The sequence below is a fragment of the Rhyacophila brunnea genome, unplaced genomic scaffold (genome assembly GCF_057557595.1).
Source record: "Rhyacophila brunnea isolate RB1 unplaced genomic scaffold, BYU_Rbru_1.0 scaffold_6, whole genome shotgun sequence".
Lineage (NCBI taxonomy): Eukaryota > Metazoa > Arthropoda > Insecta > Trichoptera > Rhyacophilidae > Rhyacophila > Rhyacophila brunnea.
In genome coordinates, this window is record NW_028233276.1 from 23,760,206 (window position 1) to 23,787,972 (window position 27,767).

At 33.5% G+C, this 27,767-nt stretch overlaps 1 protein-coding gene across 1 annotated transcript in view; it reads left to right on the forward strand.

Annotated features, from left to right (window-relative positions):
* LOC147065433 (rho guanine nucleotide exchange factor 17) overlaps positions 1–27,767 on the forward strand; it is a 178,831-nt gene continuing 151,064 nt past the window's right edge. Inside the window, exon 1 of the mRNA XM_085957158.1 lies at positions 1–359. The gene's annotated coding sequence lies outside the window, so the exon portion shown is untranslated. The remainder of the gene's footprint in view (positions 360–27,767) is intronic.

A 27,767-nucleotide genomic window follows, 5' to 3' on the forward strand; every position in this document is an offset into this window, starting at 1 on the left:
GCAGTAAACTGGCAACAGCCGAGCGAAGTTGATGTCTATGGTAAATTCAATTCTATTTTCAAAACTATCGAGAACCCGTCCAAACATAAGTGAAACAAACATCGGTGTGTGCTTTAAATTACATATTGTGTCGCTGACCGATCAATCAAGTGTGAAATAGCAAGCGTTTGCTGAAAATCTTGGAAATTTTACGTGAAAGAGTGAAATAAAAATAATAGGCGGTGTGTTGGTTCGCCGTGTGATATCAGCAGTAGAATAATAATACTGTATGCAGCAGCTTTTGCAGTTCTGCATTGTATGCACTGATTTCTTGGATCATATTCCGCGGTTATGTGAAATAGGATTCGCCAGTATCAAGTGTAAGAATATAAATTGATTCCCTCTTCAATTGCCTATATTATATATTATCTACTATTATTAGTATTATCATTGTAAACTTTACCTTATTCCTAAAGTTGTTAGAGCTTCGAAAAAGCTCTACGCCAGCTTTCGACATTGTTAAACTTTTAAGAAGATTTCATCTGAGATAATAAAATAATACCGAAACTGTATATTATGATGTTGCTGTTTTTTAATCTATACTTATTAATTAATTCTCGACAAATTTATAAATTGTACATACATCCATTGTCAGTAATTATTGTACCTAATAATCAATGACAAACAAAATAGTTACTTACTCGTACTTGCAGCATAAAATAATATTTTTAGTTTTAAAATTTCCCGCCATTTAATACAAAAAAAAAAAAAAAATTGCATCGTAAGCTATTTTCCATAATATTGGGTAAGTACTCATGTCTTAAGTAGGTATATTAAATTTATCCTTTCTCTAAGATTATTTATGTCTTGTCAAAATAAAGAAAAAAGTCAACTACATAAATGAAAAATATTTTTTATATAATATGGTACTTACTAATAACTTTATGCATACAGTGGTGGTTTTAAGTACGTGGATGCCTCAGGCACTAACTGATTTCGAGTCCCACTATACTTTCAGTATGACGTACAAAATATAAGTATTGTATACCTATTGTATTTTGTACTTATGTAAATTTATTTTTTTGTATCCCTAATAATATGTTAGTTTTAGTGCATTTTATTATTTGGTTCTATACGTTTATCCTGGATACAGCGGCAAATACATTTTGAAAATAGCTGATATACTGGATTATTTGTTAATTGGGTAAGTTTAGTAGTAAGTTTAGTTTAGTTGTAGGTTATCCTAACAAATAAACCAGTAAATCGGCTATTTTCAAAATGTGTTTGCCGCTGTATCCAGGATAACTGACTTTACCGATTATTTTTTGTGAACAGGTCGACGTGTGTCTGTACCTCAAATATGTTTTATTTGTTCGTGTGTCAAGCTTGGAGACTCAACGCCGAATCTTTTGAAATTAAAGAAATGAGTTCGTTCACCATTTTGTACGCCTGTATACCTAGTAATCTTGGTCCTCCGAGTTAACAAGACAATCTAGATTCTACGACATCTAGGGACATTAAATTTACTTAACTTTATAAAATAAGCTAAAATCTGCAATGTTATTGCTCTGATGCGTAGAGTAGCGATACGAATTCGTTCGTTGCGGATTTGAACGCTCAATATAGTCAGGCCATGACACGAAACTGTAAACTTTGTAATAGGTACTAGTTATGTCTCATACTTCGAATGCAATATGGTAAACTGTTTGTAGAAAATTACGATTAATTATAATATACGTTAATTGATTTGATCGAAATAAACAATCGAAAATCTTCATTTACTGCGATCATTTTACCTATTGCAACAGAAAATAATCAATAAATAGCACTACCATCGTAACTCGCAATTCAGTGGCCCGGCCTATCTATAGTCGTCCTTGGAATTATGTGTAAATACCTATTGCCAGATATATTGAAATAAATGGCAGTAATTTGAACGAATTATGCAATCGAAAATCTTCATTTATTTCGAACTGGACTTCATTCGAAGAAAATCAATTACTAACATTACCATCGTAATTCGCAGTTCAGTGCCACGACTGAATGTGAATAAAAAATGCATGCTGATTTGCAATGTGTATTTGATCCAGTGCAACTACCTAATGGATAGAGCGAATGGCTAAAAGCTATTCCTCGTGAATACAACCCCCACTTTGTGGATGCCTATATTATGCTCGAACGTGGTAATGTTTTTTTTATTTCACGCTTTCAATTTTTGCCTACATCCCGTATAGGTACCAAGAGACTTGACATGTGATAATGTGCTAACAATACATTCTATTAAAATTTGTAGGCGCTCCGATTTTCTAAACATGGGGTCTACATACAATGTTCTCCAAAAAAACTATATTATTTATTATTGACTCTATCGATATGAAACCTCCACTAATAGATTCCTCGTGAACAGTTTCCGGATGGAAATGTATAAAACATTATTGTTATCGTCGATCTACTTTCCGAGATAATGTAACATAAACATTACATTATTGCGCTTCTTGTCATATCTGCGCGTGTAGCGAAGGATTGGTAGGGCCTCTGACGGGTGGCTGAAGGCGGCCATGGGGCGAATACCTCTAATGGTGCCATGTCCGTAATGGGGTTGGATTTGTCAGATGGGTGGAGCCTCAGCGGTGGTTACGTGGAAGAATGTCCGCTTCTGAAGGTTTGACTTTCACGTCTACCAAATGCATCCGTTGTTTCTGTCGATTTTATGACGAGGGTTGGGGTGCTGCGCTTAAACTAGTCTCTGAGATTCTTGCGCCGGAGGTTCTTCTTTTATCAAGGCCCCATTTACCGGAAATATGGTGCTGACGTTGATATCTTTTAAGTGCATGGAAATGATAAACTCGTCTTTAAAACGTTAATAATTTTGGATGAGGATTGTTGCTTTGACTACTGTGTCTTCTTCTATTGGTGCTGTCTTGTATGACATATTTGGCGACCAAATTTCGTTGTGTACATCTGCCTATTCAGGGTCACGTATATAATCGCGTCCGTATCTGAATGTATCCCTAATTTAAAGCCACAGCAGTTTTTCTAGTAAACTTAGAATCCTAATGGGCATGGTCGGGTCTGCTTTAAGCCAATTTGGAGTCGCCGGGACATCAACGCTGTATGCTGTAAGGACTGAATAGCATTTATTCAACGCCTGCGTGCTAACTGCGCTCCTGTATGGATGTGACGCTGTGAGACTTGCCATCGTACTAGGGTCCAAAGATCACGATTTTTGAGTTTTGAGATTTATTGATGTCTTTGATGAATCTTTGGAGTACACCGGCACGACCGTGTTACAAACACACGAATATGTGAGCTGACACATTAGTCCTCGGTGACTGACGTAATCACACAGAACTGTTTCACGTGGTTTGGACATGACATGTTCCGGATACGGTCAGAGAGTGCAAGAGGGTTCGGTTACAGTTTGTCATATTGAGACCAGTGTAAAAAGCACTGAATACGCGGAAAGTAAATAAAAAGGCGGAAAAGTATGTATATCGTCACCTCAATACTACAAATGTACTACTGTTTTTGAGATAGCTATTGAATATGATTCTACATTTCCTTCTCTGCGAAATGATAAAACTAGGTACTAGGTAAGTCAAAAGTTTATGGGAACTGTATTAATTTTGTGTTTGAAAATATTAGATAACTTTAAAACCATCAATGCATGAAATAAATACAATAAAATATCTACAATATTATTTCATTCAATCGAACATTATTTAATTGTTCCCAATTAGACAAAGCACAAAATTTTGCATTTTTATTGTACATCTAATTATAGCCTATATTTATGTTAATCAAGTAAAGTTTAAATTTCATTTTCCCAAAAATTACCAAATCAGAGTTATCTATTTGTAGTATCGAGGTGACAATATATCCATAGAATATTAGTGAATACCTATACAGATAGATAATGAAAACACACTACGAACATAATAAAAAAAACAGCAAGACAGTAGGTAAATAGGTACTTAGTAAAAATCATTCATAGTTTGATTTTTTTCAACGGCAGCTAAATAACCAAGCTTTATATTTTTTTTTATTGTTTATGGAAGTTAATCTAAATCGCTTTTTGTATTACTAAATTGGTCGTATTACCCGGTTTATTGTTGGAGAGCGTGATTGCAGAGTTTTGCGCACAACGGGGTGCCAAATATTGCGAATTTTATTAATCCATTCAACAACGTCAATCTGTGTCTCGGAATATAATAAATAATAATGTTCACCTACAATATTATTTTTAACAAGTATAATAAAATTATAATATCTGACGACGTGGATTATAATAATAATAATAATGTAACTGACATGTTTGAAATAGACAAAATGAAATAGAAATTTATTTAATTTTACAACTACTGATCCTTACAAATTATAAATTCTGGACGTTCATAATATGGCATGGAGAAAACGAAGGAATATGTATAACAGTATCAACAATATTTATACAAAAAAACAGAGTTAATAAAAGCATCATAAAAAGTTATCGTCCTCCGAATTGGCATTATCAATGGCAGGTTAATTCTGCACTCTGGGACAGCAAACAACTGATGCTCTGGATTTCTAACAGGGTCACTCACACTGGTCAATACTACCAAAATGACAGAGTTCTTATTTACACCGCATACCTATAAGTTGGAAAAAATACGTGGCTAAATATATATATATTCTACCATTTAGACTACAGTATAATAATTATTATTCGTGGTGCTACAACCAAAAGTTGGTAAGTTTCGAAGTCGTTTTATGGAGTAATTGCAATTTGAAGTGTGACATGGTCTCTAAAATCGGGAATAATGCTAATTTCTTTGTGCTTTTTGTGCTTTTTGTGCATGTTCTACATATCGGATGACCTTGAATTTTTTTCTAGCATACCTACACATATTATAGACACATATTCCGTTGCTAACTCCAAATACCTAAATTATCGACTTACTAACTTTTGGTAGCTTACAATTTGATGACTACGTGATTCATATAATCTCCAATCACTGAAACAGTAGATATCTATGCTTATGCTGTTACACAATTGTTTGTTTCTTCAATGAGACAAATTATGAGACACAAGAAATTGACTTGAGAGAATCGCAAGCGTTTAAAAAAAGTATTATCCACCCTTCGAAGAAAATTATTAATATCTAATTATAAAAATAAAAAAATATGTTATATACATGTAAATTACCATACTTATGGGTATTTAATAACTACCATGGGGAGGTTATATTAACAGACGTTTTAACGGGGAATGGTTGTTATCCATTAGGTCCATCCTTTGGATCAAATGCATAGAAAAACTACGTGTATTTTTTTCCAGACGCAATATCGAAAACATACCCACAATTTCAAAATGGGGGCTCTAACAACTACGACACTATGGGTATCTTAAAAAACAAAGTATTGTATATTAGAAATTTGAGTTTTAAAAGTCCATAGTTAGCCGGCGTGACTAAACACCGCTTGTACTCTTTTCCTGCGTACATTCTTTATACACAGGTACTCCACGATTTGATTCTAGCGATGATCATCTGGCCTGTAGTTATAACTAACTGCTGCGAGGCTCACCAACCTGTCGCAAGTATTTATCTGCCGTTTAAATAAATAGTATTTAAATATAGTACCCAGTACTAGTTCTAAATTTGAAAAATACTGGCACTAGGGAATCCAATCCCGAGCCAAAATTCTGATCCCGGGATTTCGGGATTACAATTTGACAATCCCGGGATCCCGGGATTGGCATTTTTTTCCATTTTTTATATAAAAATTTTATATTTACAAATAACATTGATAAAATCGGTCAAAAATAAATCTAGTATAATTTATACTATTTAAAACATTTATTGTTAATATTGTATACGTTCAATCTTGGAAATACACAAGTTTAACGGAGTAAATAATATTGTAATATAGATAATAATGTGAATTTAATGGGAGATTGGTGTTTCTGATAGTAAAGACTTAATGAATGGATTAGCGAGATTTAAAATAGTATAGCAAATAATCATGGCGTACTTATGGCCTTTCCGCTTCATAAATCTAATTAGTCAGCCAAATCTGAAACTGCCGTAAAGCGTATGATATCATGGTGGAATAACTTTGTTAATAGTGCGAAGCATTGTTTTTTTCCAATCTTTCAATTTTTAATAATTTATGTGAAAAAATAAAATGAATCGGCAATGGGCAATGGGTATAAATCAAACTTCATTCAAACTCAGTTTATTTCTAATGTAGTTATTTTTTATTAAAAGTATTTTTTCTGTTATATTTTCGCTTTTAGTTTATTTTCCATAAAAATGGATAAAAAAAATCAATCCCGAAATCCCGGGATTATGTTTATCAATCCCGGGATTCATAGGTATCGAAAATAGCTCGGGATCCCTAACTGGCACTATTGCGTATTACGATTGGTTATCCTAAATTGGATTTATAAATTCATTTGTAATGCCAAATACGACCACTAGAAGTGTGATTCATGATCAATACTTTCACGTCGTAACGGAAAGTACTCACACAAAATTGATTCTTTATTCATTTCTCGCGACCTTTAAGTACTGAAGTATATTGGTGTGACGACCTTTACTAATTTTGAACGTTCTCATAAATTCAAAAGAATTCCATTACCGGCATTAGTGGTCATTAGGTCAAATTAGTGTATTTTCTTAAAAAAAATATTATTAAATATTTGAGAGGTGCTGGTTTCAAACCGCGATAATTAATATATACAAAGTAGGCAAACATTTAATGGATCCGTTTAAATATTATTTATTTTATTGATTCGTCTATATATCAATAATTATTATCAATCAAGTGTGTTTTTTACTATACGCAGACGTATTTGAAATGTATTAATTATTAACAAAGTAAGCTATAATTAGGATAGTTTTTTGCCCCCCTTTCAGACTTGGTACGTAATTATATCACTTAATATAACACGTCTTCTTTTCGTTAATTTTTTTCTTATTAATATTAGAACATGCCTTGAGGCCCGATGATAATCGTGTAGTCCAAACTTTGACAATGTATTGTACCTCATTGGGATTGAACCCGGTGCCCATAGATGAGCAGCATTTAAGTATTTTTATGAAGCTCATCATTTTGTTCATTACACACGTCACGTTGCGCCTTCAAGGGTCCCCTAAAGGTATTTAAGGTCCGTGATAACACCCACATGATGTTTAGGTACGCCAGAGCTACTGGGTAGTGTCATACTCATAACATAGAAAGACACAAGAAGACTGGCGTGCGAAAGGGATTCTTGGAGGCGGTGTGGAGTGAACATTGAACGAGCAAGAAAATTAAAGTAATGTAAACACTGTTGTATCTACTCAAACATGCATCGCCTAACTTTAATAATCATATTCATATTCTTCTCTGGCATTACAGCCTTGGGGCGGGTCTAAGCCGTCTTAATCAGACTCATTCACTTTGTCTAGTCTTCCACTCTCCTTCATAAGTCAACCGCTCCTAACGCTCGCAAGTCTCTATGTAGACCACCAAGTCACCGACATCGTGGCCAGCGCCTAATTGTACCGGCGTCCAATGGTCCCGGCGGCCAGTTAGCGGGGGCCAATCGGCCGTGGCCAGTTCACGGCGACGAATCGTCCCATTTTTCTTTTTTTGACACTCCGTTTTCTTTCTAGACGACTAAATGTCAGACGCTTTGCCAGTGCTGATTCCAATATTAAAATTCACTCATAACATAAAATTACAAATATAGTTACACACAGTGGCGGCTCGATAACATTCTAGGTGGTGGCGTTTAGCCATTAATTATTAAATTTAATATACATACCTACCCACTTTCTCATATTATAGGTACATGGTACATTACCATACAGTACCAAGCTACTTATAATAATATGATTTTATTAATGAGGAAATGAGTATTTTTTCAGAATAAATAATATAATTATCTGAGTCGTTACTTAATCACATCTAAAAAGCGAGTTAGATAATTAGTAATTAATAAGTTAGTTAATAGTTAAAGACTTAATTAATAATAATAATTACTATTATAGACTTAACAATATCTGTTTTGAGCAACGACATGCAGCAAACGTTTTTACTCATCCAGGGGTAATTTTTTTCGCTGCCCAGTACGCGTATACTAATTCTAACGCATTCACATCCTTTGTAGAACGAGGTTTATACCGCAGCAACGGGATGGGACTGAGTGAGCCCGGTCAGTGAAAAATAAACGCCATAGCTTTCTTAATTTGTACATAAGTGTCACCGTCGCTGGGCGGCTCTCGTGGTACAGTGCGTAATGCACTTGCCTTCCACCCGAGAGTTCTGGGTTCGATTCCCGGTCAGGACACGATATTTATGTGTTTTTCTCAAAGCCTGGGTGTTTGCGATTGTTCAAATTACTAACAACCACCTTGTACGAAAAAGCAAGGACATGGTTATTAATAATTCTAAAAAAAAATGATAAAAATATCGAACGTATATTTTTGCGATGATAGCGGTGTGGGGATGGTCTCTACGAACCCTTACGGTAGAGCCGCCCCTGGTTACACATTTACTTAACAATGTATGTTTAAACGTAAAGCTAAAGAAGACTCAATTGAGACTTCGTAGCTTAATAAATATATATATGTATACGACAGGCACTGACTAGTGACTAGTGGGTGCGATAGGGAGCTACAGCGGAACCACCTGACTAGCGGCTTAAAACACTCTCAATTTCAAGACGCTGCGACATGTCGCATTCACAATTGGATATCACGGCGCACAGTAAAATTTTAATCGTGATCTTATTCAAAGTAAAATATTTATCATCTCAGTGAATTACGGTTTCCTCCACATTTTTGGCAACCCCATCAGAATATTTAGATATTAAATAATCTATTTTCCGGTCGCCTTGTCGTGTAATACTGACAGAATAAGTACGCAATGTTATGCATTGTAGTCGAGAAATCATTTTAATGTATGTGCACGGTCTATTTCTGTTATTACTTAATGCTCACGATCAATAAATTATATTGCTGGGGCGAGTGCAATAATATAGTATCATGTTGCGAATTCATTTGATATTGTTTCATACATTTAACACGTCGTGCGTCTGCCACGATATTATGTAAACGTTTCAAGCCGACTCCAGATGATGCGTCTTTGTACATCGGCAATTTTTAATGTGACGACCGCAGCCAGCTAACGCACATAGATAGCGGATGATGTACAGATAAACGTTTTTTGCCAGATCTAACGTTATTCAATTATAGGCATCGTTCTGTCTAGTTTATGAAAAAACCGCATCTGGCGAATGGTGATCAATCTATTGTTTTTAGACACCGCGGCTTAAAATATGCACATGACACTAAAGTTCTTACTTAAAATAGGTTCTACTTATATTTACATAATATCATAAATTGACTGTTTCTCACTAAAGAATAGATTCTTCTTCAAACTGTGTTGTTATGAAAACAATGTTATTAATAATATTAAATTCCAGTTTCTAAATACTTCGTTTTTTTGAGTAGGTACATCTAAGATTTCTCCGGCCAATCAGCGATCAGACAAGATGTTTGTCTATTTTTTTATAAAAAAAAATGTTATTCTTGTAGGAGAAAATTAGGTAAATGTGCCGCCTATCGTGTGACCTACCCCAACCTAATATAATCTTAGTGTGTGATAATGATGCATCGAAATGTATGAAAATTTTAAATTAACAATTATTATTGGATCGAAAAGCATCTGCGCCGACAGAAAAAGGTATTTAATATAATTATTGTCTACATGGAATAAACTGTTTTCGTAAAAAAAAAATAAGCTCATGCGGGCATCTGCGGCATAATTACCGAAAATTACTATTAGGTATGTAAATCAATTTGTGGACCCTCAGCGTGTGACGCTAATATCCTGTGCCTCACTTGTGTATCCTCACAGGATGTCACTGACTCTATATCATTTCAATAAATTCGTTGCAATCAGCGTTGCCAACTTAGCGGTTTTCTTGCCATATCTAGGATGAATTAGGCATATCTAGGTTTTTCGTCTCTGAAAACACCTGAAATCTTCTCATATAAAAGCTAGAGTACTTACTACGCCAGATTTTCTTAAAAGTCAACATGCTGGGTTTTTTTAATTTTATATTTTACCAACAAAACGAATACCTACTAAATAGATTACCAAATTTCATAACTACATTATTTTTTCGTTGTAGATATGATTTATATATTAATTTGTGTAATACAATAAATCCTACTTAATTGCTAGACGTTTTTTTATTTAATTTTGAGACAATCTATATATTTTTTGTCATCTACCTTATTTTCGTACTCTATCTGTCATATTTTTGGTTTTACACTGGTTGTAACATAGGTTTGGTGCACCTACACTTTATAATATAATTTTATTATATACGTACCTGTAGTTATGTAGTATATAATTTAACTAAGTTTTGGCTAATATTGTATTTATATCTTCGTAGTAATATCTTATTTGGCGTGTGCGTGGTAGAACTCCATTATAATGGGTTTGATACTAAGTTCTTTTGACAATTATTCCACTTTAATATAAGTCATTTAAGAAGTTTACATAGTTCTAATTTACCCAGGGACGGATTTACCATACGGCTATGTGGGTTACACCCCAGGGCTCCGGCACACAAAAAATATTTAAAAATATGTAATAAAACATTTAGGCGGAGATAACAGATTCTTTAAAAATTACGTGGGTTCTTTCGGTCAAATATATTATTGAAATCAACAGCAACAAAAATACGGCACTGGCAGAAGTATTTACCATACACAAAAATATCCCCTAATCACATGATCAAACACAGATAATATTTGTGGGCAAATCAAATATATTGAGGAAGTCACGTGTTACATTTCAGTTGTTTTTACAACTCGAGCATGCGTAATATATACGAATAATATGATAAAGTACCCCCCCATAAAGTATCATCACAGGGCCGCTTAAAGTGTAAATGCGGCCCTGTGTCGACCGTTGCGAAGATGAGTTTATAGGGTGAAACAGCTGTCAACATAAATGAATCAATTAACGTAGAATTAATAAAAACTTGTTTTAAAACCATGAAAATCGATTTACCAATACAAAGCAACAATTTTAATCGTTCGTTTGCTTATATATTTTATAAATAATTGTCATTTCATCTTACCAATTTTATAAACCATGTAGATAATTTAGTCAGTTTGGTGATACCCTAAATATACCAATAATTCACCACAAGTCGTGCTATGCCGGATACTGGGAGCTACCTAGTAGGTACCTAGTTATCAAAAGTCAAGACCGGTTTCGCTTAAAGAAGAAGAATGATTTGGCAAAACTGTGGTATTAAGTATAGTTGATATTGTTAAAACAAAAATATTTGTAGCTTTATCATGAAATTCAAGACAACAAAACTCACCACTTATTTTCATATTGGTATTGCTAGCGTTTGTAAATGTCAAGATATTATATTATTTTATTTATCATATTCAACGTTTTAGAATAGATAAACCATTTCCTCACGTGTCTTATTTCTCGGCGCATATCATGCCTACCTACCATCAGATAGTACCTATTATAAATCATTATTTATTGTTATTATCTTTCCTAACGAAAATTTTCCTTCTTATCACAATGAATGATTTATGAGCAATTACAAATATTACAAAATAATTTACATTTTTCACCATTGTTACGAAATATTTTAAAGAAGTCTTTCTTCTTATTATATGTAGCCATATATTGTGAAAGTAAAGCTGAAACATGGCTACCAAATATGCAGTTTTTGATTAACATAATATTATGTTATCTTATGATATTCATGCAATGATCCATATTATTTGTTATGAGAGTTTAATTGCGTCAGGTCACTAAAAACTTTGGACACTTCGGACCTAGAAATATTGGGTCCTTATAATCATGGACCCCAAAGCCCCATTTCAAAAATTAAATGACATTATTTTACCCTGTATAATGTTATTTATATTATATAGACACATAAGAATGTATTATTTAATTTAAGTTGTTATAAGATATACAAATTAATAATAATTATGCTTAAGCGTTGGACTATCACGCCGTGGGTCCCAGGTTCAAATCCTGGGTCTGGCAAGTACACATATTGTTTTTCTATTTGTGCGTGAGTCAGGGTATGGACCTAATAGGTTGAGCAAGTGGCTGACATCCATTTCTCGTAAAAACACAAAATCTGTTAATACAAACCTCTACTCCGTGGAGGCCCATATGATCCTATTAGGATCGGACATGGTCGGAATGAATTCTTGAAAAATGTTGAATGAATTTAATTATGTTTGTTCCAATATAAACAATTTATTTCAAAATATCAATGATATTACAATATTTGGATCTAAATTAATATGCGAATCCACGTATTCAATCAATGTAGATTCTCATATTAATTTATCCGATCCTATCGATCGATCCTATTAGGATCGGACATGGTCGAAAGAAAGAAGAAGAAAACAACATAATTTTAGACATTTTATATATTATATAAGAATATTTTCATCAATTATGGTTTGGTATTAGGCAGGGCTTAATGAATTAAAAAAAAAAACTAATCAACAATCTACTCATTGTAGTCTTACTAAAATGTGTCCATTGTTAATTGATCAATATTTTTTATATTATAAAAGTATACTTTTGGTGAATTACGTAAACTTAAAAACATAACACCACTGACCATTTTCTGTATCAGTAAAGATGTATTTTACCTTATCTTAAAAAAATATCTGACATCTTAGCCCTACCCAAGTTAAATTTTTGAAGAGATAATTTTATTATTGCTCAAATCCTGTCGATCCTTCAAAGACGGGTCGTCATCAATTTGACAAAAGTATAACATCAACTGAGCGCATTGAAAAAGAGTATACTCGACAGTCCACGCGTACCGAATTAACGCTCTCCATATTAATTCACCATTCATCGTCTGGCCGACTGGCTCTCTAATAGGGAGTAATGTGGTCACTGGACACTGGTGACTGGTCATTGGCCAAGTGGCATCCGAATGACGAAGAGTGTTGCCCGAAAAGGTAATCTGTCCCGTTCCACGACCTGACGGCAATTGGTAGGCGCATGCAATATATATTTAAGTAATACGTACTTATACTCATATGATTGAACTGATGTTGACCAGCTAACCTTTTATAGCAACATGAAATTTAAAATATATACATTTCTTTTCACATTTAAGTACTTACTTAGAAATCATTTTTTTATCGTGATTGTCTACCAACGTAGCTAAAGGAAAATTTCTATGATTATGTAAAAAATGCTAGTCCTCTAATCATGGCCCCCACATCCTGAAGCGGGCCCCTCTACCTGTCGCTAAGGTTAAAGGCATTGTGACGCTCTACAGTGGCGTTTTCCAAATGGCGTTCACGGTCAAGTTAAGGCTATTTATTTTTAATACTTTCAACCACTTGAATTATGGAGTTAATATCAAGTAATGACACAATTAAAAATTTCATTGCACAATTACATATTTTAAAATATAATCATTATTAAAGGAAAATTATGAGAGGACAAAAATACAGCATTCCCCAACTTGTCATTCAAGGAAAGATCAATGGGAAGCGTAGCAGAGGACGGCGCCGCATTTCGTGGCTTAAGAACCTCCGTGATTGGTACGAGTGCAGCTCCACTGAACTGTTCCGGGTAGCAGACGACAAAGATAAGATCGCTTTGATGGTGGCCGACCTCCGCTAGGGAATGGCACAATAAGAAGAAGAAAGGAAAATAGCGCCGCAGGCGACTTTTTTTTACTATTAGAGCAAATTTGTGATGTGTGTTTATCTGACTTATTTGGTCGCCTCGTTACGCCGGGCCCCCAGGCTAGAGCCCTGTCAGCCCCCCCCCCCCTTGTGGGGGTCATGCCTCTAATCATGAGTAAATAACTACGTTTTTTCGCATACAATTAGTTACCTACGTGTTTTATTATACAGATTTTATTTTAGGACGAGGTTCTTTAGATTTATTTTTCATAAAGTAATACATGATGCATATAAATAATTATGACACGAGAAAAAAATTCTTTACAGGTGATTCCGGAAGGAAAACTATTGGTAGGCAGCTTGGAAGACATAAAAAAGCTCACATCTCATGTTGAAAGAAAATATCTTAATGCCAACTCCACATAACATATTAATAACATAGAAATGCGAAATCCAGTCGCCATATGCTTAGCAAGATTTTAAAGCAAGATTTGATTTAAGATTTAATGACAGTCATGTCATAAGACGAAAGAAATAAAAAATCCGATCGTGTCATTAAAATAAATATTGACAATATTAAATGCGTGGTCTGTGTGCGTGATTATGTGATACGAATTTACATATTGAAAATAACATTATCACGTGAGTAACTGTATTTCATAGTTCTCCACACTCGAAAATTGTAACTTCGTACAGCCGCACCGAGAAGATAACCCATTTTCTTTATTCTTGTGCAACTAAAAACAAGGCATCATAGTTGACTCTCAAGAGAAAATTTGGAATTTGGCTGCTCAAATGTTACAAAAAACTGTCATCATCGAGGAATCTAGGAATCTAGGATTACTTATAAGTTAGGTACATATAAGTAAATAAAAATGGGTCAAGAATAGTTTTTAAATCAGTAGATACCTATTTATGTATGAAAAATGATTTAAATAAAGATCTTATATAATTTGAAAACACGTTTGAAAAATATATAACCACTAGAAAAAATGTTTAAAAAAAAAAAACGACACGATTCGCGCCCATGTGCCCTGACCACTAAGCTATATGTGTCCGATCTAACGATGAAGTTAACTAGTGTTTTTCAAATACTCTCTAAAACGCTTTCTAAATTGCGTGTTTTTTTCATTTTTTTCTAGTGATTATATATAAGTATCTATCAAGTATTTTAAAGTTATGTATGTTCAATAAAATAATGTTACATTCTTAAATCTTGTGAATTATTCGTTGAATAAAAAAATATTTTATCAAATAAAATTGTTGAATCTTTTTCCAGATGAAGTCTTCTGTGGTTTCCCTATTAAAAAATCGTTGACGCATGTTTCGGTTTGATGCGAGTACAATTTTTGTATGGAAGAAAGAAATAATATGTTGGAAAACGTGGAAAGTTTGTATGAAAATTAAAGAGGTTCTTTTTTGCTTTGGTTACACGCTTTTAAGCTCCATCTCTATACAAGAAGAATTTCTTCAACATCTTTGGTTTCAACTACGTCCCTTTGTATGAAACGTTATAAACTTCAGGTATATTCACAATAACACAGAATTACATTTCATGAACTCGTGTATATAAAGTGCTATTATTATTGTACCTCTTCTAAAACTAATCCTTAAACGTCAAGAAATATCGGTTTTTTATGCATGAATACTGCATCTTTATTTAAGAAGCAGATCTCGTTACAACACGTCGACAACAGCTTTGTAGAATTTACAATTGAAGACCTGAGAATGAAAACAGGACAAAAACCAAAAAGTCTAAAAACGGTTTTTGCAAAGAGAGAGTCCAATCTCTTTGGTTTTTCGGTAATTTCATATTAAAAAAAACCACTGTTCAAAACCACTTTAACTATCATGTTATATTCACTTTTTGAATGATAGAATCACACATATTTTTAAAATCAGTTTATAGGCTCTCCTGTATAATTCACTATTATTTGGTCTTTGTCCAGTTTTCATTCTCAAGTCTTCAATTGCATAATTAAAAGATGACGTTGAAATCGATTTACCGTATTTATTTCCTTATTCGTCGTAGAGGAATTATCCCAAAATAATTCCGCATACAACACGTGCTATTATTAATGATCTGAACTCAGATCCAGTAATATGTTTAGCTTCAATATAAAGATACATTTTTTAATTGAACATACATAACTTGAAAACACCTCAAAATAATACCTACTAGAAAAAATCGGATTCCGGTCAATGTTTACCAATTAATCGACTCACCCGCTTCCTACATCATGACGACGAAATTAGCTAGAAATCATACAACTGAAATGCTTATAGAATTGCGTCAATATTGGAATATTTTGAAATCATGTACCCTATATTCAATAAAAAATGTTACATTCTCGAATCATGTGACGTTGACAGCTGTTTCGGACTATAAACCCTTCTTCGGAACAAACGACAATAACTCGTTATGTAACTAGTTGAACCTTGAAGCGGGGTATACGTTTTACACTTTAAATCAGCGATTTCCAGACTGAGAGGCGCGAGAAGTTTCACACAATTAATGTAGCCACAGGTTTGCAGTTTGCAAATGCTTATTTTATAAAACGGCTGCTAGATATAAACTACATAAAACAATCCCATAAAAGGTTGTTTGCAAACCTGTCTGAAAATATAGAGAGTAATTTTATAATACCTCACTTCTATAGTAGGTATGTTGTGAATTGTGCTGGCTATCTCGTGAAAAAATGAAATAAAAGGGTTAAACCATAATGTTGAAATTTGAGGCAAATTTGTTTAGGAACGATAATTTTGTTGTCAAACTTGTCTATTTGGTTGAAATTTAAAAAAAATGAGAAACTGATTCAAAAAGACGAAATAAAGGCATTTATAAAATATTGGAGGATTGGAAATCAAAATTACTAAAAAAAAATAAGTTAAGTAATAGTAAAAAAAAGTGGCGCTGCTATGTTTCGAGGCTGTTAAATATTTTAAATATGTGGTTATCCGTTTGCAATTTGATGTGATACCTATATGATGATTGATATAATTAAATGATAATTTTTGATATATGATGATATTTAAAAAGGTGTCTCTATTATTTAATGAAATAAAGGCGGGGAGGCGCCAAGATTAGATTTTTTTAAAGGGAGGCGTAGTAACATAAAGTTTGGAAACCACTGCTTTAAATAGTTTTTCTTTCTTACTTTGTATCCAATTACACAAAAATACATATTGTTATTATTATTAATGCATACTCTCCAGCATAATATAATGGACTGCACGCCACTGATATTTACAATTGATTAAAGGTATTATATTTTTTTACTAAAGGTTAAGCAAGCACGCGCTTCGGAGTCAAATTAAATTAATATGGCCGCCACAGTCCGATGTTTGGGTTGACAACACAATGTCGGGATTAAATTAATATCGACGTAAACTACACCGCGCCGAGTGCCCTCCGAAATATTCAGACCAATAAATTCTATCATGTGAGGAGATAAAAAATAAACCCTCAATAAAAATAGGTACCCATTAAGTTACCAACGTTTAACTAACAATGAATTCCTTTTAAAATTCCAGTCATATATTCATATTTTCGTTGCCATAAATACATAGGTATTAAAAAAAATTGGTACGTTATCTATCACCGCATTTTATTACAACGTTTTTCTTAGGTCGTATTCTTATTTGTCCGGTGGTTGTTTGTCCGGTACAAATCTTGCAATCGGTTTTTAACTAACTTCCCGACTAGCTAGACATTTGAAACTTTTAGAATATATCGGAACACGATGCCAATGTATTTTTTTAATACTTTTAGCCATCTTTAAGTAGAATTGAATTTATTAACAGTTAATTCTGTTTTGTATGAAAAGTTATTTCGATACCATTATTGGTTGCTAGGGGGTCCTAGCAACTAAATAATTAAATAATATATACGTGCGTTACTATGGAAATCAATATGAAATGACATTTCATTATTCAGTATTTCTATCATGTAGGTACAAATTTTTTTGATCGTTTAAGCTAGGCAAGTCAAATTTATATGACTCAACAGAAAATTTGAAAACGTTGCATATAAAAAGTTCTTTTTATCTTATAATTTTTTTTTTTTAATTTCAGGCAATTTTTATGTGCTTTCTTTGTTAGATCTATCAGTACCTACATGCGTCGTTTAGAAATTGTGAAGTGGTAAATCAGGACACATGCTTTTCCTTAACCACCCGATACTTTTTCTCAACACTATGAGCTGTATACAGTAAACTGTAGACCAGTGGTGCCCAACCTTTAGTCTATCTCGTGCAAATTGAGAATTTAAAAATTTTAGGCGAGCCACACATAGGACGATGACCTTTTTGATGATGCGATTCGTCTCGCCCATAGACTAATATACTACTACTCTCGCCTTTTCGCGAAGATGAGATTTCGAGAACGCATTTATTCTGAAAGGGTTTTTTGGGAGAAAAAATATTTGGCTGCTTATAACATACATTTTTTCACGTAGCCGTGAAAGAATCTTTATACACAAAGGTCGCCGTGATACGAAAATGTTTTAAAACCTCCGGATTATTGTTTTTCTACAAATTCGTGAGATGTGAAAAGTATAACAAAAGTATAAGAATGCACCAAATGTGGAAAAAATCAGAGCGTTGGAGCGGAACTCGGAACAGTGGAGCAATAGGGGTTTACCCGGAGCACCGAAAATGTGTAGTGCTCCACTGCTCCGGATGTTTTTTTTTTGAATGAATGAAATGAATTTTTGAAATTTTTATGAATTTTCATCCTAACATCCAATAATATATTTGAATTATTATTTGAAATACGGCAACACTGCCGGGTGACAAATAACCTCACTTTTTTAAATAATGAAAACTACTCATTTTTTAGATTTTTTAACATTTTTATACACTTTTTACCCGGAGAGGAGCTGGAGTGAAGCAACTCAAAAAAGGATCCTCTCCAACCTTCTGAAAATGACTATACCACTAACGCAATCCAAAGCATATGAAGTTTCTGTAACATAATTTCACGGGAATGGGACAACTGTACGCCAGGATAATTGGACGCCGCACTGTCTTAGGCACGTAAACAGAACGTAGACGATGAATTTTAATCAGTCTCTATCTACTACTTAGTAGTTTTAATTCATTTTACTCTTAAAATAATATTTATTTTATTACGGATTGAGAATTACCATGCCTAAGGCTTTATATAAAAATAAAAAACTCTTTTTTCGTTGGAACTTAAACATATGCACGATTAAATCATTATTTACGTATGCATATTTAAATTCTCACCAACTATTAAATCATAACATAATATTTTAAATATAAATAATCATATTAGTACGTATTGGTTCCTAACGTCTATTTATTTTCGAATTGCGTGGCGTCCAGTTGTCCCGGCGGCGAATCGTCCTAGACCCAATTTCACAGTTAAATGTTGTCAGCCATCCGATTCACGGTCACCCATATTTGGATGATCTGACGTGCAGATGTTTCATCATAATATTACCTGGAACATTTTTTTTTCATACTGGGTATGGTTTACGAAAAATCTCGACATCCACCAGTAGGACAATCAAATATAAACCCGTAAATCTTCTGCTCAATGATTTTATAGTGAGACACGAAAACGGGCAGGTCTACTACCCGCATAGGATCCATTGATAATACTGTAACAGACGTTACAATTTTATTATTATTAAATGTTGGGCTTTCGACCCGTGAGATTTCATGCGGCTTATTTCAGAATGCATAGGTCATCGGACTGTTTTTATGTTATCAAACGCTTACTAAAGGACATTCAACGAGAAGTGGTAATATTAATAAAATGTGAATTTGATCCAGCCGCGACCCACCGATTTAGCGGGCGCGTTTCGCCCTTTAAATTGAAAATATGAATTTTAGCTTTTTAATAGAAATACATAATCGTAAAACTCTAATACCGGCTTAAGAAGATTGCACTCGTTTGTTTGCCTTGGAGAAAACGTCTACCTTCCAATAATTGAGAAAATTTCATTCAATTTTTGCTAAAATAAAATAAATTTAAAATAGGTAGGTACCTAGTTTATTTCTTATAAAAAACATTTTTTATTAACTAAAAGTATTATTACAAATACTCATATTAAAGACTTTTAGACCATATAGGTGTGACTATTTGTCGTGTGTTTGACTTGAAGTTACTTTGTTATAAATTTTAAATGGAAAAAGGCCGTTTTTGTATACCTATCATTAGGTAATAATTGTAAGGTATTTAAAATGACTAATATGTATTAGTTTTTTATACGAGCTTGAAAAATACATGTGTTTTTCAAGTCATTGAAAAAACCATCATATGAGTCGGGTCGCACATATATGTTCGTCTCAACTCTAAAACAATGAATAATATGTCGATGTGATTTTGTTGGTATTCAAAAAACACATTTAATGTTCCTCTGTACAGAGCTCGAATGCGACATTTTAGTTTGAAAAAAAAACTGGTGTCACGTCAAGTAACAAATTTCACTCGACACGGGATGTCGATATAATTCCAAAATGTCAAACACAAGCTGTCTACTGTCTCGGCATGTCTTCGCTTGTGCACACGGAAGACAGTTGCAACATTGCGCTCGATTTCGATTTATGACTGTATCCCAGTCGAGACGATTTTCAATGTGCGACCGGGCTAATAGTCACTTGCGGTGATGATGAACGTTGGTAGGTACTTAAAATATTTTTTAATGTAAAAAAAATATAAATAACTATAGGTACTGAAACGAAGGCTGATCGAGTGACCAGTCATATTTGATTTGGTAGAAGTTTTATTTGAATAATTTTATACGTCTCGTAATAAAACTGTTGTACACACCGTCACCTACATTGTGAGTAACTTTCCATTATGCCTCCAATCTGTAAGCATGTATTGTTTTGCATTTAAACCAAATTATCATATATGTGTCACTAGATTTCAAAATCAGCCAAGTCCATAATATATGAATAGGAGAAAAACAACTTTTTGTTTTATCAAATACACAGTCACAAGGGTGAAAGTTTATATTATTTCGAGTATAGAATATTTAAAATTAATAAATTCCACATTTTGATAATGCAGAAATATTAGAAAGCAGTAGTTCTTCAGCAATTCACAAAAAAGTCAAAAATACCTAAAGGTGGACTTGGCTGATTTTGAAATGTAGCGTCACATATATAGTTTTTTAGTGTACCTACTTGAAATTATGCGTAAATATTGAACCTATTTTGATGTTTGATTGATTGAATGAAACATACATAGGATCCCAAGATAAATACAAAAAAACTAAAGGAAAAACGATAAAGTGAAACAAAGATAAATTTCTCCTAGATTGGTTGTTGCTACAATGCACAACAATGTTGTGGCTATTTATTCCGAGTTATACCTGTATTATTAAACCGTCAAAAGGGTTTATAATTAATGAAAAATATGTAAGATATAACTGAATAGATTTTTTTGTGATTTTACCGAGGCTTTGACTGCGACTCGCTGTCATATCGCTACTTCTCTTCTAGAAAGGGATCCGCCGATCAGATCCTCACTCCTATTCTGATAAAGAACTTTACAATTTTGCCAAGCTCTTCCGTCGTACCCACCGCCAGGGCACCTTTCAATTCGTCGACATTCTCATAGATATCCGCAATTCGCAGCTGTACTCTGTGACGTTCATACGTACTGCTATATGTAGAATGTCCTCTAAAACATCATATTCATCGCAGAGCTGCGATTCGCTTCTTCCCATGAGGACATCAAATCTTTTGCCCATTGTGTGCCCTGTTCTTAGCCTCAGTATTAGCTTAAGCTCGTTCCTCTTCAAAGGAGACTACAAACCAGGGCACCACCAGTGGTGATGGTAGAATAACTGAATAGATACGATTGGTCTATTGAATATGTAATATAAAGCAAGATTCGCAAAATAATATATTTTTAGTTTGATTATAAAACGAGTGGGCATGAAAATAAATATGCTCTCGAATAATAATGAAAATATCTCAATCGTTAACTGTTAAGCATTTCCTAGTAAGTTTTCATATATATGTTTATCATTTTCTATTCGTATAATTAATAAGTAGTTGGAACAATATATATTATTCCGGCGTGGGCTCATTTTCCTTTTATCTTTTTTTTGTATGGGTTACGCATTATCAATTATCATCTTTCGCTTCAGACAGAAGTTATAGATCAACTACATTTACGAAGATTTTTTTAGTAATTATTTATTGGACTACGGGTGGTTGTTTACTGTTTTGTATGTATGTTAGTAGAACAATCATTTTCCTCGTAAACGATGTAATAAAAGAACGGTGTGAATTCTGTAAATTTTCCGTTCAAAAATACCTTCCCTAAAATGTTTACAATGATATTAATGTAGTTTGTGTGCGTCGGAAAACTATTTTAAAACTTAACCTCAATTTACGAATACACGAGTTGTCAAGCGGAAATGTCAATTTGGAGTCGTCACGTGTACATGTCAAAAATAATATTCTTTGCCAAATAATTGCAACGAGACAAAAGTGGGGAAATGAATGAGCAATTTTAATTGACAATAATGGTGCATAATATCTAAATATTTTTTTTCTTGAAGTTGCCCATAAGTTCGTGATTAGAACGATTGCTATTTAATTCATTTTAATATTCTCCACCTGATATGATAAAGATCAGGACCAACTTGAACAGTTGTATGTTGATTTATGTTAATCATGTGGTATATTATATTTAGTTGAATTTAATTTAAAATACTGATACTTTTGGCCCGGGACGGTACCTGGATCCGACGTTTGTTTATTATCACTTATTATAGTGTAGTTAGTGTAAGGCGGATCCAGGAATCACAGCGTCCAACGGATATCGGTGTGTATTCAACAAAAATTAGAATTACAGTATTCAAGGTTTATTTTGGCAATATCAGCAGCGCTCGAAATGGACCGCAACGTTCATGAAATCCTCGAGACTACCGTTCCGTCTCGTGGAAAAATTAAAAATGACATTCCAGTTCGGGAATTATTATGAAAATCATTACATTAATTTACATTTTTTTAAATAAAGTTTAATAAAAAAAAAACTTGACGTGTCTTGCACGCCGAATTTTATAGACAATAATAAGAGTGTGTGTTGTTTTGTTACAAAGTATCTAGGTGATCTTAATATAGCATAAATTCTTGTTTAATATTACATTGGGTTTAGTATGCTTACGCGTTGGTTTATAATGTCGTGGGACCCAGGTAGTCGAATTCTGGGTCTGACAAATACACATATTATTTTTTAGTTTGTATTTAGATTCAGAGTGTGGACCTAGTAAGTTGAGCAAATGACTAACATTCATTTCTCGTAAAAACAAAAATCTGTTAATACAAACCTTCCACAATGTGGAAACCCATATCGTCGCCCCAAAAGCAAAAGGGCATATGTGCAATTTTGACGGTTTTGAGTTATGAATGCAGTTTTCTTCGTAACTCTGCATTATGGGCAAAATGGTATTTGTGAAGCAAAACCCATGAATTCACAATTGAACAAAGAAAATAAAGGTTACTTGTGTATTTTTAAACTGATCTTCATTTAATGTATAGGAAAAAGGTTACATGTACACGATTTGAGGAACTATGTGCAATGTTTACAAAAATAATATAGGAAAAAAGTAACAAGTGTAATTATTTAAAAGTGAGTAAGGGCCTTTGTACAAAAAAAATAATTTCGTTGCAGAAAAAGAGCACTTGTGAAATTTGTGAAAATTTTAAAAACATGTTGGCAGCGGACAAAGAGGCCCAAATAAATATTTTGGAAGATCACAATAAGCGTAAAGTGGACGCTCGCAAATCAAAAGATGAAGATAAAGCTATTCATAAATGCATATAGGAAAAAGGTAACATGTGACTTAAAATCTCTTAAAAATCAAAAATTGACAAATTATAAAAAAAAATAAAAATTGCATTTCAATCTTGAGTAATTAGTTCACATGTTTTCCAAATTTCATTACAAAATATTAAGTAATAACCTCTCCACGATTTTTTTTTCACTCCAAAAACACTTAAAATGCGTTTTTCTCAAAACTCAATTTATGCACAAGTGCCCTTTTGCTTTTGGGGCTACGATATGATCTTATTAGGATCGGACATGGTCAAAAGAAAAAGAAGATTCCAGAATCTTTAATGTCTGTGGATGATATCGTAAATAATACATTATTTATAAGTACACAAAATAGCGATGTCCCGCGGAGGTAGACAAACCATATTGTACTGTTTATATGCGGCAGATAAAAAAGGAGAAATGATAAAACCATATTATATGACAGCATATTTCGTAAAAAAGAGTCTAGACGTCTATGGACTGTTATTGCATTTGTATGCTTAAGGTATACGTAGGTATGTAAGGAATATAACAATAAAAACCGCACACTAGCATATTTTCGGAAAATTATCGAACGCTCCGGTTTATAAATTTTTCTATTTGGAGCGCTACATGTAAGTATGTAATTAACTAATTTAGTGAATCTGAAATTATAATGGAGTGAAATGTACGTACCAAATGTGGTCACTTGTAACTAACTTACCATTTATGCCAGTCCCATTTTGCTTCTCTATAGAAGAAGGTTTTTGTCCAAATCATTAGGTGGCGGTGACGTCGTATCTACTGTTAAAATTCATGCAAGTACACTTTAGCAGTTTACCTCTTCAGTTAATATGAAAACATTTAACTACCCAGTTAGTTCGCATTTCTCACATAGAAAGTCACACTGTATCGATAAAACACAATCTATTTTGGCGAATTTGGCGATCGGATTAGATTTGTTTGAGCAGGTGTTTAGTCTGCATTTGGGTTTTACGTACTCCCCGTATTTATAGCCACACTTCGCTGTAAATAAAAATGTGTGAACTTTCTTCTTCGCGCTACTGTTTCAGACCAATCCGGTGGTAGGTTTAAGAAGCGTGACGAATTTCATCAGAAACATCTTCAAATCGTGGTTTTTATTGGAAACATTACTAAATATAATATCCACTCACGCGTTTTAATAGAAATATTTAAGTACTTACAGTATACACACAGCTAGAGTTAGGTATTTCCCGAGAAAATCTCAATCTCGAGATTCGGGATTTCCCAAAATGATAAAATTTTGAATTCTCGGGATACGGGATTTCCAAAAGAAATTTCTCGAGAATTCTCGAGAAATCGGGGACAATTCAAAAAAACTTGTAAAAATCCTAAAATCTGTGTAAAAACAGACAAATTCCAAATAAATATGATTTTTTTTTATTTATGTAAAAAGACAAACAAAATAGAAGTAAGAAAACAAAAATAATTTTAAACATTACTTATTAAAATAAAATTTCAAAAAACACAGACTGTCAATCGCTGCGTCTGACAATCGCGTACGCTTTTGAGACACAAAATTCCCTGATTTTGCAAAAATTGCGCTCATTTTGATTCGACATTGGCTTAATTGTGTTAAATGCCCCGACCAGTCCTTGAATTTTGTGTTTTCTGTCCACTTTTCCATATAGAAAATCGTTTTTTTCAATTAATATTTGATAATAAAGAAATCCCGAATCCCGAGAAAAGATTCTCGAGATTCGGGATGGAAAATCCCGAAAATTTCTCGAGAATTCCCGTCGGGAAATTCCCGAATCCCAACTCCACACACAGCGACTGTTTTATCCATGAAAGGGCCAATACTTATCGCGGGGCCCAAAAACTTATTCCATTATGATCTTTAGTGACAGAATGGTTCCATTGGTTCATACCGCTAAACTATTATATTTAATGATAGTTTTTATTATGCGTTTATCACGTCGTGGCAGTGACGTCCCTAGATAAAATGCCGCCCCTAGGCAGCGCCAAAATGCCGCCTCATTTTTTATACATTTTATTATTCTTTCATGAGTCCAATATCTGAGAAAGGTGTTGTATGGATACATTACTAACAAAATATCAGACTAATTATTCGCAAATCTGCACGTGTCGTTTCTAGTCATCAAGGACGTCGAAGGGCAACGGAAGTAAACTAGATATCACGAACCCGACAAAACCAGTGAGCTCAATTTTTTAATGGAAAGATATTTTCGTTATTACTACGTTTAGGTAGCGATTTATATATATTCCAAATGATTTTCCTCGACTTACCGCCCTTCGAGTAACTCCCGCCCCCAAGCGACGCTAAATCTGCCTACCCCCACGGGACGTCACTGCGTCGTGGCAGAAATAACAATCTTAAATTCAACACGGTCCATCCTCAATAATGTTTTCATTTGATTCACTTACAAATTGTATGTGTATTTTTTGTATATATGTGATAGTGTGACATGAAAAGGGCAGTGTCTAATATATTTGTGAATTGTAAATATTTCTCCATGTGGAATATACCTACATATTTTGCTGCTTTCAATTGGTTTCAATAATATTTTATATTAATAAAATTTTCGTCTTCCTACTTTTATCGAGCGTGGCGCAGGAGCCAGCTGCTTACTACGACTCAAGATGTTTTCAGGCTCCGGGCCCCCTACCGATCTGGAAGCCCTGGGCTTTGGCCCTATAGTAAATTCGGCCCCGTGTACACACGTTCATGAAGGAAAGACTGCCTTCTGGATAACTTACTTTAATAATATTTCATAATGTGAATAATCGGTTAGGTAAAGCTAATTTACTAAGCGTACGGCCCACATGCTCGTCATAGGTCAAAATTGAGTTTTTATTGTATTTTCAAACCATGATCCTGGACACTCCTTAAACGTCGTAGATAATCTATTTATATATATTTGAAGCCTTATTATCTTTTATATTTATTTTAAACATTTGATGACTGCATAAAGTATTTTTGTTATATAAAATAGTATTCTTTTAAACCTCTTGCTCTAATGTTTTAGAATATAGTCATATTTCGGTACATGAATGTGCAGTGGTGTTAAGAATTTTACATTTATTAATTTTTAAACGCATTTATAAAACCATTAGTATAATTTATGACGAGATAATTTTAGTAAAATATTTACGATAAAAAATTATATTGATACTTAATCTCTGTGATCCCAAATTTGACAAGAATTAGGCATTTTATTATTCAAAAAATCGATTAACACATTTGAAGATGATTTTAAAGATATTTATTATAAGCTATGTCTTTGACCATTCAAGTGTGATAAACATCTTATGAATAATGATTGCTTTATAATAATTATTGACCTAAGAATAAGGTAGTGTTTTTTTGAAATACGCCATTATTTTTGTCATTCCCCAGTGGTTAAGCTACAACATACGGCCGTAGCCATAAATTGACAAACTATAATTGAAGTAGGGAGTAAAATGATATTGACGCGCGTATGCCAAATGATTCTCCTCGATTTGCCGCCCTCGAGTAACTGTCGCCCCCAAGCAACGCTCAATCTGCCTATCCCCACGGGGCGTCACTGTACACGTTACTCTGAAGAGAAAATGGTCAAATACGTCTATTCAGAACATAAAACAAGAATTATCATATATAGCTATCAAAGTTGGTATGGTGAGGTAGGGGGCAACGGTAAAATACATGTCTCTATCTATAGATTATAGAATTACCAACATGTTGTATGTTCGGCAAACACTGCGTATAAATAATATAACTAATTTAGGGTTTATATTATCATTTCAAGATACAGCTTCTGTGAGAAATATTTTCCTTTATACATTTAGAATGATAATATTTTGTAGTATGGTAACCATTTTATTTAAAGGCACCAATTATTTATTTTATTGATTTGTAGTAGCATACTATTCTGCCCTTCCAAGGAAGAAGGCAGTAACTCGCAAAATTTGTGAAATTGAGTTATGAATGGCCATCCGTTAGGTAATTTTGAAAGCTATATATTCTGTTCACTTTAAAATCAGTATTATCACTAAAATACCGTTAAAATCCTTAGTGAAAAATAGAGATCTTCTAAAATAATACATTTTTTTAGCAAAAAGGCAGTAATTACACACATTCATTGCAATTACTGCTTTTTTATTATTACTTTGTTTATATTTTAACATTCTACTAATAAAAATTACCACCGTTTTTTATTAATTCACAGTACTAAAGTTTGAGAAAAAACACATTATGTCATTTATCTCGAAAGTGTGTGAGAGTCAGTTACTGCCTTCTTCCTTAGAAGGGCAGTATTATTATAAGCA